This window comes from Crotalus tigris, unplaced genomic scaffold, assembly GCF_016545835.1.
Source record: "Crotalus tigris isolate CLP2741 ecotype Arizona unplaced genomic scaffold, ASM1654583v1 scf7180000017987.690289119674:8195010, whole genome shotgun sequence".
Lineage (NCBI taxonomy): Eukaryota > Metazoa > Chordata > Lepidosauria > Squamata > Viperidae > Crotalus > Crotalus tigris.
This window is the reverse complement of record NW_024096758.1, coordinates 5,247,594-5,259,439: the sequence shown is the minus strand read 5'-3', so window position 1 is coordinate 5,259,439 and position 11,846 is coordinate 5,247,594.

Genomic DNA, 11,846 nt, shown 5'->3' with positions numbered 1-11,846 from the left:
TTTCTTTTCAACAAAATAAAATAAATAAGAATTAGAAAAATGCCACTACATATGTTTTACAATTTGAACATAGCTGTAAAATTAAAAGTCCAATTGTTATTTAAGTTTAAAATATTTAAACATTCTGTTATTTACATCTGGCCAACTGTGTTTTTGAGGAAAAAAAGAATTAAGGAAGTAATACTATCCCACTGTAGCTAGATGGCAGCACATCATAAACATAGGTTCATCTTAAAAGTAGAATTGGATGGGATAGCCTTTTAAAAGAATGAAGAAATTGCAGAGTTGCAGGCTAATTGAGAAGGGGGGGGGGGAACAATGACAAACCACTTTACAGTATTGCCAAGAAAGCCCTGTAGAAGTCCATGAAATCACCAGGAATGATTTGAAGTAGACAGATATCTTTTATTGAATCTGAACTGCCAGATAGCTGTTGGCTTGCTCAATTGTTGCAAATAAAAGGACCTCTGGGAAGTGGCAACAGGGCGATGGCCATAATTTTATAGGGCAGAGCTTTTCAACCAGTGGTACAGGTACCACCTGTCGTACATTGACACCTGGCAGGTGGTACACGACCATTCTAGAAAAGTAACGGGGGAGGGTGTTTGTAGAATTCCTTGAAAGAAATTCAGAGACGAGGTTCGGAGTAGCAGAATAAAGTTTCTTTTATTATCAAAGTTGAGTTTAGTAAAAGAAAACGGTTTGCAAAGCGTGGTGAAACTTAACCATGCACTCCCAAGAGTTGCAGGGAAAAGCCACACCTCCTACAGAAGCGTAACAGCAGTTATACCCCTCCCTATCTCCTCCTATACCTACGTCAGCTATTCCTGACGTGGCAGGTCACAAACCTATCAGACGACACAATTATCCTACCTTACCTCCTACCTTACCATACCATATATGGGTATTCTTTTGTTCTCTACATGTGGACATTCTCTACTTAGTTTCAGGCACGTACTCATGTTTTCTTGCACATGCTCAGTGAGCCTGTTGCTGAATAGAAAATTTTAAACTTTTCTAAAACCTTCCCATTCAATTCCCCCATTTCTTATTTGGTCACTAGTTTAATATTTTCTTTTATTTCATTTAACCTACTAGTTTCCTCTTTGGTAGTTTTCATTGGATGTGAAGTATTCATACTTTCCAACAACTGGATTTGGTCCTCAATTTCTTTTAATACCATTATGGACTTAGCATTTTGTTGGGCTTGTAATATACCATGGACTGAACTGTTTACTAGGTTCTTTATTACTGGAATCAGACAAGGTAACATCATTATTCCAATGAATATAATACATACCATAAACAGAGCCTGTTTCCAATTTCTGAATATTCCTCCCAAGAACCCTTCATCATCCAATATCCCTGTCCAAGTTTGTACAGGTACATGTGCAATTCTAACCATGTCTTTCGTTATCTGGTTAATTACCATGCCTGAATCGTCAATTTGTATACAGCAATTTGTTAAATTAAATTTTCCACAGACACCTCCTTCCTTAGCCAACAAATAATCTAAAGCCAAGCGGTTTTGCATAATATATGTTCTGGACAAAACACTTTCTTTAGCCAACTTAGTTAAAGCCTCAGCTGTTCTATTGGTTATAATTTCTACTACTGCTTGTAATCGGATAATTCTGTTTAACATATAAATTGGGGTCCTATACCCCCAACTTCCATCTTGGGCCCAAGTAGCTGGATCATAATAAGCAATTATTCGTTCGGGTGGCCATTCATCATCTTTCCAATTCCCAATTTTTAACCCTTCTCCCACTTTAGCCACAGACCGCCTTACCAGGTTTCCCACATGTTCATAGGCAGGGACACCCAATAATTGTCTTCTTTGTAATGGCAAGAGGAAGAAAGAGGGTTGTATAGCACCCAGAATACAAGACCCAAACCATCCAGCAGGGAGAATATTATATGCAAATGCTCCGCAGATCCAATATAACCCATCAGGAGTGGTCCAGAGGAGGGTATCGTTTTCAGGATCTTTTAGGAAGGCAAGCTCGGGAATTAAAGATAAAGAGTTGTTAGGGACACTTTGATTCGTTTGTGATATCCAAGTATTGTTTTCCCAGGTATTCAAACAGCGCATGAACCCCATAGGTTTAGTTCTCCCACTATGGTTACTCCTCGAGTAACATATATTGCCCACCAGGTTAATGGACATCCTCCAAGTTTCATTATAGGTGTTCTGGTAAGTGAAATTTCCTTTCCATTTCTCAATTTCAGTATAATTAGCTTCTCTAGCATGCCATGGCCATTCATCTCCCATATTGGTTCCCCCACACACGAAGCAATTTTTCAGCATTAACTTCTGAGCAACCTCTTGGGCTAAAGCGATAAACATATTTTTAGCCTTTGGTGGAACAGGGAGACTATTAAATTTTGCAATCTCTTCCTGATATTCCCAATATACTTTTACTGGCTCTGAAGTTAACTTTGTTGAACTCACTTTTACTATAATATACCCATATGGATCTCTTCCTCTTCCACTTATTCCAATACCAAAATAATAAAAATTAGTAGAGGGGGTTTCAGATGCCTTGATTTGTAAGCAAATCCGTGTACACTGTTCTGGCTTACAATCTGTTGATACTGAGGCCATAGACAAGTTGAACCCCTGGGGTCCTTTCCTCCATTCCCAAGGGGTCTTAGTGGTATACCAATAAGTGTGACTTGGAGCAAAAGCCACCTGGCCTGTATTCGCAGCGGGCATAGCAACTTGGAATAAATATTTTTCTTCCCTCATATAATCTTTTTCCCACTCAAAGTTACCACACTTCATTCCTTGTCTATTATCATGTCCTTGTCCTATCCTTATAGCTTTACAAGTGTCAAAACACACAGACAGCTTGGTATTTCCTCTTGTGGTATTGTGGGCAACGTATCCTCCCTTAGTTTGGGCTATAGCAAATAACCCTTCTGTTCCAGTAACTCCCCCTTTATATCCATATACATAAATGTTAGCAGTAATTGGACCTACTGCTTTTGGTTCATAGCACTGCATCCCTTGGGCTGTATAACACCTAAAATATTGAGTTTGATTACACACACAAGGTTGCACTTTAGTAGCATTACACTCTGGTCTTAGAGTGTGATATAATAAGGTACTAGTAACTATATTCCCTGGCTTAGTCTTTTTAATACATTCTGTGCACTCTTGGCAGGGTCCGAACTTCGTTGTGGTCTGTTTTGTAGTAACAGTAGTTCTCATCTTTCTAACAGGAGGGGATAAGGAATGGACAGGCTGATGAGTCTGAACAAGTTCTTCCCATAATACTTCACACAGCCCTTCCCATTCAGGTTGTAAATACTGACTCCTAGTATTGTTACATAGAAAGTAGAGATAATCAGTGCTTTCCCCTTCTGTGCCACAACCACTGTACCACAAGGCCTTCCCTATCCAATGGCACCTTGGGTCTCCCCTGGTTGCATTTTCACACATCTGGGTAATTCCACTCATCCACTCTCTACTTTGATTTTTACAAGTCCAAGCTGGATCTCTCTGGGTTTGCCTTGGTGTTACTTCCAGAGTCAGATTACATCCATATTGAGTAGTTTTCCAGTATTGGAACTCTCCCTTTTGATGTCCCCCACCTTTTAGACAGATAATAGTACTAGTTGCTCTCTTTTCTCTCCGCAGAAAGTGTCTCCTCATAGCCGAAGCTGTCCATATCCACAAGGGAATAGGAGGAAATTCAAAGGAGTCTGGAGAAGCCACTAAAGAGTGACTAGTCAAATAAGTTTTCCCTTCCCACATGGTACAGGTATATTTACCTATAGTCTCCCTGGTTACTTGTAAATATAGAGTATTTTGACACTTACCCCCTTTATTTTGCGTTATCCAGCTTTTTTTTTTTTTCCTGACCTACTTGCTGCCAGTTTGGTTGCAACTTAGATTCACACCACCAAATTTTGGGTTAAAGATCCAATTCATGGGACAGTGTTCACTCTCTTTGTCATTATAACATCGAATTCGTGTCCAAGTTCCATTAGGTTCAAAGATTCTAGGCGGCTCAATCCATAATTCTCCCCCAATCGCCACTATTGTCATATTCAAAAGGATATAAGTCATTGTCTTTTTAACACCAGTTTCAATGGTTCTTTTTGAAATGCTTTCCATGTTTCCGACTCCTCAAGATTAGCCTTCTTTACTCGGGTATAATGAGTCCAACCCTTTTCTTGTGTCCGAATGGCAGTGTCTGTGGTCAATAACACCAAGAACGGTCCATCCCACTTCGGTTTGAGGGAATCATCTTTCCACGTCTTTATCCACACTTGGTCTCCGACTTCTATGGAGTGGACTTTGAAGCTTAGAGGAGGAGTTTGTATCAAATAGCCAGTTTTTCTGAAAGAATCAAAAGTCTGGGACAGTATTTGCAAGTATTGAATCAGTCCCTTATCTTTACTAGGTAGATTCCCCATTTGTATACCAGCATTTCTTAGTGGCATGCCAAATAACATCTCATAAGGTGAAATCCCAACATCCCTCCTAGGTTGTGTTCTTATTCTAAACAGGGCTATAGGCAAAGTTTTCATCCAATTCATTCCTGTTTCCAAATATAATTTCGTTAACATAGTTTTAATCTTTCCATTCATTTTCAGGTCTCTGTCTTGCTCCTGTTTTAGCTAGACCTACATATATACTAAAATTGAAATATGTTGGCATTGATGGATCATAACATTGTATCTTCTTGTCTTCTCCCTTACAAACTGAATATTGTGTGTTATTTAATTGACACATAGATTGAAATATACATCCCCTAGGTGCTGGGGTATAATATACCAAGGTTTTAATTACTGCGTTTCCTTTGGTGGCATTCGTAATGCAGGCTTCACATCCTTCTGTTTTTGTTGCTCTCCTATATCGTTCTCCAGTCATAGATCTGGTTTGGACATTCGATTACTGTCGCTTTAAAGGTTCTGGATTTGGAACACAGGTCCACTGTTCTTTTGGTTCAGCTACTGGTCCCTTCACTCGTGTGTAGTGGGTCCACCCTTTTTCTTTCGTCCAGACTGTTGTTTCAGAGGTCAGCAACACTGGAATGGTCCTTCCCACTTAGGTTGCAGTTTTTCCTCCTTTCACGTTCGGATCAGGATCCACTGTCCCACCTCAAACTTGTGGACAGGAAATTTTAAAGGGGGTGTTTAGATCAGCAAGCCTTGTTTCCTGAGATAAGACAAAGCAGAAAACAGCCCCAGTATCTAATTCTTTATAAACATGTCATTAGTTTTCATATTGTGGAATTTCCTACTTGAGATGATTTAAAATCAATTTGAATGCATTGAAATAGCCTCACCATTAGATGTTATAGAGCATTTTATGTATTTGTCTACATATCATATAACCAACCATATATTAACCATAGAAAAGTATCAATTATCCCTCCCCTAGCCATTTCTTTTATCCGTATTTACAAACACATTGCTTAGTAAAGAGCCAACAAAGGAGCGCTCACCAACTCTGCTTGAGTTTGTTTGCATACAAATCTTTATTCAAAACATAGCTCATTTATAATCCCAAAATTTTCTCAACTCCTTCGTTTTAAACAAGGGTTGAATTACCATTCCTTCAGGTCTCCTAGATATTATGTTTTTATCAGTGTGTCCTGCACACAGACATAAAAACATAAAAATAAAACTACAGTATAGGTGTATTCAAGTTCTTCTCATATTTCATTACTATAAGAATGGGTATTAAATTTCACATCCACCCCACCTTCCTCCCAAAGCAGAATTCCAAGCGGAGAAAAAAGTTAAAATGAGCAGCCCCCCCCCTTTTCTTTCTGTCTCTCACTCTTAAAGCAACACAGCCAGCTGAAAATGAAGGGGGAGGAATGGCTTTCTCTCCTTCACATGAATTTGCCATAAATTCTCTCACACATTCTCCATGGAACTCTTCTCATGCAAACACTTGCTAAAACAATAAAACCTGCAGTTTAGATGGGGGAGAAACTCACTCACACAGAGAGAGAGAGAGAGAGAGACAGGATCAGCATATCCATACATTCACTTCCATTCAAACTGCTTGTATAAACACTTTCACATAGGGATATTTCATTTCATACTTTCTCTTGACAAATCAATAACTATTATTATTATTTCAAGGAGCTGTTCAAAAGCCAATGAGCTCCTTTCCCTCCCCTAGTAAAAACTATCCTCTTCTTCCCACACTGAGTAAACTTGCTGTTCTCTCGCGCGTTTAGGGCAATTTTTTTTTTTTTTTAAAGTGGCCCTTCATTCCACATCCAAAGCACGTTGTCTCCTTATTCTGGTATCCACCTTGAAATCCTCCAAATTCCCTTCCTCTACTCCCATTAACATACTGGTTCCTTTCATCCCCCCTATATCTTGTCTCAAAGGGACTCTTCTTATCCCCAAACTCTCTTCTAGGAGGTTTTTCCTGCTTCATCACTTGCTGTACTGTTGCTACCATCATTTTACTTTCTGCCTTACTTTCTCTGAATATACACTTTCCTCCTTCTCTGGCTGTTGTTGGGGCTAGGTTCCAATTCCTCCCACCAAATAAAACAACATAAATTGACCATATCTTCTTTATTCAACCCCAACCTCAAAATCTCCCGGTTATAGGGCGGGGATCCCCATCCAGCCAATATTTTGCCCAAAGGGCCATTCGGGTCGATTTTAAGTTTGGGGTTTTTACGGATCCTTTTAACACACTTTTTCCCCGGATTGGTCGACCCTGTATTGCCCCCCATTTCTTTTATGGGTGCTCAGCCTATCTTGAGTATGTGTGCCTATGTCCCTCCCAGCAACTCCTTCTCAATTCCACACGTCACCGTCTCCGGATATTCAATAATATCCCCTTCACTCACTCCGTCCTGCAGACCTCCCCGAGGTCCCTCAAAAGGACTTCCACCCGGCCCCGTTGCCAGTTCTCACATCCACACACTCTATCCCGACCGCCCTGGACTCTTGTGTTCTGGTGTTTTCAAACCAGTACTCACCAGGGTCTGCGCGCAGATGTTACCCGGTCTGTCTTCAGGCTGTTCCGCACTTTATTCACCCTTCTCCTAATACTCGTCTTTATTAAAATTTTACGGGTTTTCCAAGAGCTCCGCAGTCCTCTGGGTGGGTCCCCTCCTTTCAAAAGGAAAGGGGTGCACCTAAGGAGGACCCCTCAGAGTCCCAGCGCAGATTGGATCCCGGACGAGCCCCCAATTTGTTTGTAGAATTCCTTGAAAGAAATTCAGAGACGAGGTTCGGAGTAGCAGAATAAAGTTTCTTTTATTATCAAAGTTGAGTTTAGTAAAAGAAAACGGTTTGCAAAGCGTGGTGAAACTTAACCATGCACTCCCAAGAGTTGCAGGGAAAAGCCACACCTCCTACAGAAGCGTAACAGCAGTTATACCCCTCCCTATCTCCTCCTATACCTACGTCAGCTATTCCTGACGTGGCAGGTCACAAACCTATCAGACGACACAATTATCCTACCTTACCTCCTACCTTACCATATATGGGTATTCTTTTGTTCTCTACATGTGGACATTCTCTACTTAGTTTCAGGCACGTACTCATGTTTTCTTGCACATGCTCAGTGAGCCTGTTGCTGAATAGAAAATTTTAAACTTTTCTAAAACCTTCCCATTCAAGGGGAATGAGCTGAACCTGTGGCAGCACCGCACAAGCCTGAGCGAGAGATGGCTGGAGCTACAGGGCTCTCAGGGCTCAGCGGAAGCACCAGGATCAGTGCCAGGCTCCAGCTGGAGCTCGGTGCTGATCCTGGTGCTTCCACTGAACCCAGAAGAAGCGCAGATCAGCTGGAATGTTGCAGCATCTCCAGGGTCTTGTGATTTACATTCAGATGCTTGGCAACTGATTCATATTTATGATGGTCACAGTGTCCCAGGGTCATGTGAAGTGACCAAAACCTGCTGCAACCACCCAGCAGATGGGGGGAATAAAAACCAAACACCCCCACCCCTTCCCACTGCCAATCCTCAACAGAAATGCTCACAATGAAAACCTCAGACAGGAGGAAGAGCGCCACCGGGTGGGCAGGCAGGTGTCTTTCTCGGCTGTGGCCTGGGAGGCACTTTTTTCAGTGCTATTGTAACTTCGAACAGTCACTAAGCAAACTGTTGTAAGTCGAGGATTACCTGTACTTTATCGCTTTTTTCCTTTTGGGTGGGGGGTCATCAAGTTTGTGACACCTTGCTAGGCGACTGGTGGTGCTTGGATATTGCCATATCCTAAAAGTGGTACAATGGGTGAAAAGGTTGAAAAGCCCTGTTATAGGGGACAAAGCATGAGTAACATGCTCTCTTCCTACATCACAGGATGGTCTACTTGCAGGATCACTTTCCCATTTTTTTTCTTCCAAGCACTTTAGAAGTTTGTAAAGGAATGTAATGCAAACCTAAGCTATAGATAGATAGATAGATAGATAGATAGATAGATAGATAGATAGATATAAATGTATTGAACTATAGCTTAGGTTTGCATTATATTTCTTTACAAATATATCTATATATATTTGTAAAGGAATGTAATGTAGTTTAATATATAGAGAGACTGAATTATATATAGTATAGTTCAATATATCTCTCTACTCAATATATATATTCAAATATATATATTGAGCTATAGTTTAGGTTTGTATTACATTCCTTTACAAATTTTATAAAGGATATGGATATGGCATAGGAATATGGTATTTGTAAGTTGACCAACCTTTAGGGAGAATAGTCCTCCTTTTTTAAGTTCTGTCCTCCGTCGAAAAGTGTCCTCCTGCATGTCCTCCTTTTCGATATTTGAAGACTGCAGGGCTTTTTTTCCCTCATAGAACGCTCAGAATGGCATTCTGGCACCTTTTTTTGATGGGTTTTTTTTTTTTCAACTTTTGCATGAGCTGTGCTACTCCCCCTATTGGCTTTCAAAAGCCAATAGGAATTGCTGCTGAGTGCGCCAAAACACCTGGCTGGCAAACTTTGCACATGCAAGTTGTCTACAGCGAAGGCAAATTGGCAGGAACGTTGCACCCCTCCCTGCTACCCAACTACACCTTCTCCTAGTTAGTCCTGAAGATACCTGGAGGAGACTGACTTCCAGTTGTTGTTGTTGTTAATTGCGAAGTCGTGTCCGACCCGTCGCGACCCCATGGATAATGTTCCTCCAGGTCTTCCTGTCCTCTACATCTTCTGGAGTCCATTTAAGTTCACACCTACTGCTTCAGTGACTCCATCCAGCCATCTCATTCTCTGTCGTCCCCTTCTTCTATTGCCCTCAATCTTTCCCAGCATTAGGCTCTTCTCCAGTGAATCCTTCCTTCTCATTAGGTGTCCAAAGTACTTGAGTTTCAACTTCAGGATCTGGCCTTCTAAAGAGCAGTCGGGGTTGATCTCTTCTAGGACTGACCGTTTTGAACGCCTTGCAGTCCAAGGGACTCGCAGGAGTCTTCTCCAGCACCACAGTTCAAAGGCCTCAATTCTTTTGCGCTCAGCCTTTCTTATGGTCCAACTTTCACAGCCATACATTGCAACTGGGAAAACCATGGCCTGGACTATACGCACTTTGTTGGCAGGGTGATGTCTCTGCTTTTTAGAATGCTGTCTAGATTTGCCATAGCTTTCCTCCCCAGGAGCAAGCGTCTTTTAATTTCTTGGCTGCAGTCCCCATCTGAGGTGATCTTTGAGCCCAGAAAAATAAAATCTGTCACTACCTCCATTTCTTTCCCATCTATTTGCCAGGAATTGACTTCCATTTAGGGATCGAAAAATAAAAAAAGAGGAAATGCCATTTCAATGATAAATTGAATAAGGAATTTCCATTCATCACATCAAAGAAGGATAACATTGTTTTCTGCAATATTTGCAGCGCAGAATTTTGTATTGCAGTTGGGGGCAGAGCAGCTGTTACGAAACACTTGACCACCAAGAAACATAAGCAATCATCAGATGCATCTGCTTCCAGTTGTAAAGTAACAAGTTTTTTAAAAACTTCAAAGTATTCTGAAGATGAAAAAGAGTTAGCTGCAATGGAGGGAACATTTGCATTCCATACCATACCATAATTCACAATCAAAGTTTTCGCAGTATGGATTGTACAACTAAATTATTGAAAAAGTTTCACAATGCTAAATTTTCATGCTCCAAGACAAAATGCGAGGCTATTATTAAATCAGTATTTTAAAATTACTGTGACAAAATACTTACAGAAGACTTGGAAACTGCAGCATTTGTAAAGGTTTTATCTGATGCATCCAATCATAATGAAACTAAATTGTATCCAATAACTAGTAAGATATTTTAATGTTATCAAGGGCATTCAAGTAAAATTTTTAAATTTAGAATCCATTGAGGGCGAAACTGCTGAAATTTTGTCAAACCATCTATACAGAGTAATAAAACAATTTGAAATCCAAAGTTGTTGCACTAACAGCTGATAATACAAACACAAATTTTGGTAGGCAAAGACGCAAAGGGGTGAATAATGTGTATGTAAAATTACAAGATTTACTCCAAAAGAAAATACTAGGAATAGGTTGTAATGCACATATTTTGTCAAATGCAATCAACACGGCGTCATGTGCCATGCCAATTGATGTAGAAGTAATAATAACTACAATTTATTTGTATTTTAGTCATTTTACCGTTTGTGTGGCTACTTTAAAACAATTTTGTGAAGAAGTGAATGTTCAATACAAAAAACTTTTAGAATATTCAAAAATTAGATGGCTTGCTCTAACACCTGCTATAGAGCATGTTCTACAATTATTTGAGCCTCTCCGTTCATATTTTTTAAGTTTAGACAAATGTCCTAAAATCCTGGAATCATTTTTCAATAATGAAATATCTGAGATATTAATGTATTTTGTACATAATCAAGCATCTATTTTTCACAAAACGATTCAAAAGATTGAAGGTGAACACATTTCAGCTACAGAAGTTAGTCTTATTTTGAATGACTTTATTCTTCAATATAAAACTCAATTTGAAGAAAAATTTCTTCCTTTAGTTATAAAAAGAAAATTGTCAGACTTAGAGGAATCAAATCCGGGCATAACGGAAAAGTTTATCAAAGAAGTGCAGAATTTTTACCAAACATGTTTTCAATATATCGAAGAATGGTCTGAAACAAACATCACAGGAAATAACAGTTTCAATGGTGTTTTATGACTTCATTGCTAGTATATTGGACAAATATTGAATCTTGTGTTGAGTTTTTATCTAAAGAAATGCCAGACATTAAAACAGACAATTGGCTCTTTGAAGAAATTAAAAAATTGAATGTATTTTTAAATTCTGAAAAATTAATACAATGGGAAAATAAACATGTTGAAATTGATAAACGATTGGTGGAGATATTCAGCCATTTCAAAAATGAACATATTCCATGTGAAAATTTATTTATTCTTGTTCAATTTACGTTGTGCTGCCCTGGAACTAATGCAGCAGTTGAAAGGGTTTTTTTCAATTGCTAATGATTTTTGGAAAAGTGAGAAATCAAGATTGAATGTTGATACTCTAGCTGCAGCACTTGCCGTAAAATTCAGTATGAAGATTATTTCTTGTTCAGATATTTCCAATACATTGTTAGAAGATGATACATTGACAAAAAATATTCATTCAATGGAAAAGTACTCATTTAAATAATAATTAATAGGCATGTAAGCATAATTACAATATAAAATGTTATTGTTACAAATGTTTTTATTATGCATTTATCATATTATAGTGTATTCTGAATTATTGTTGCAATGAATAAAATGTTTCTTTTATTTACGATATTTTTTTCTTCAATTTGTTTGTGTCCTCCTTTTCATTTAAAAAAGTTGGTCACCTTAGGTATGTGTGGGGATTCGGAACATGAGCCAGCCCTCC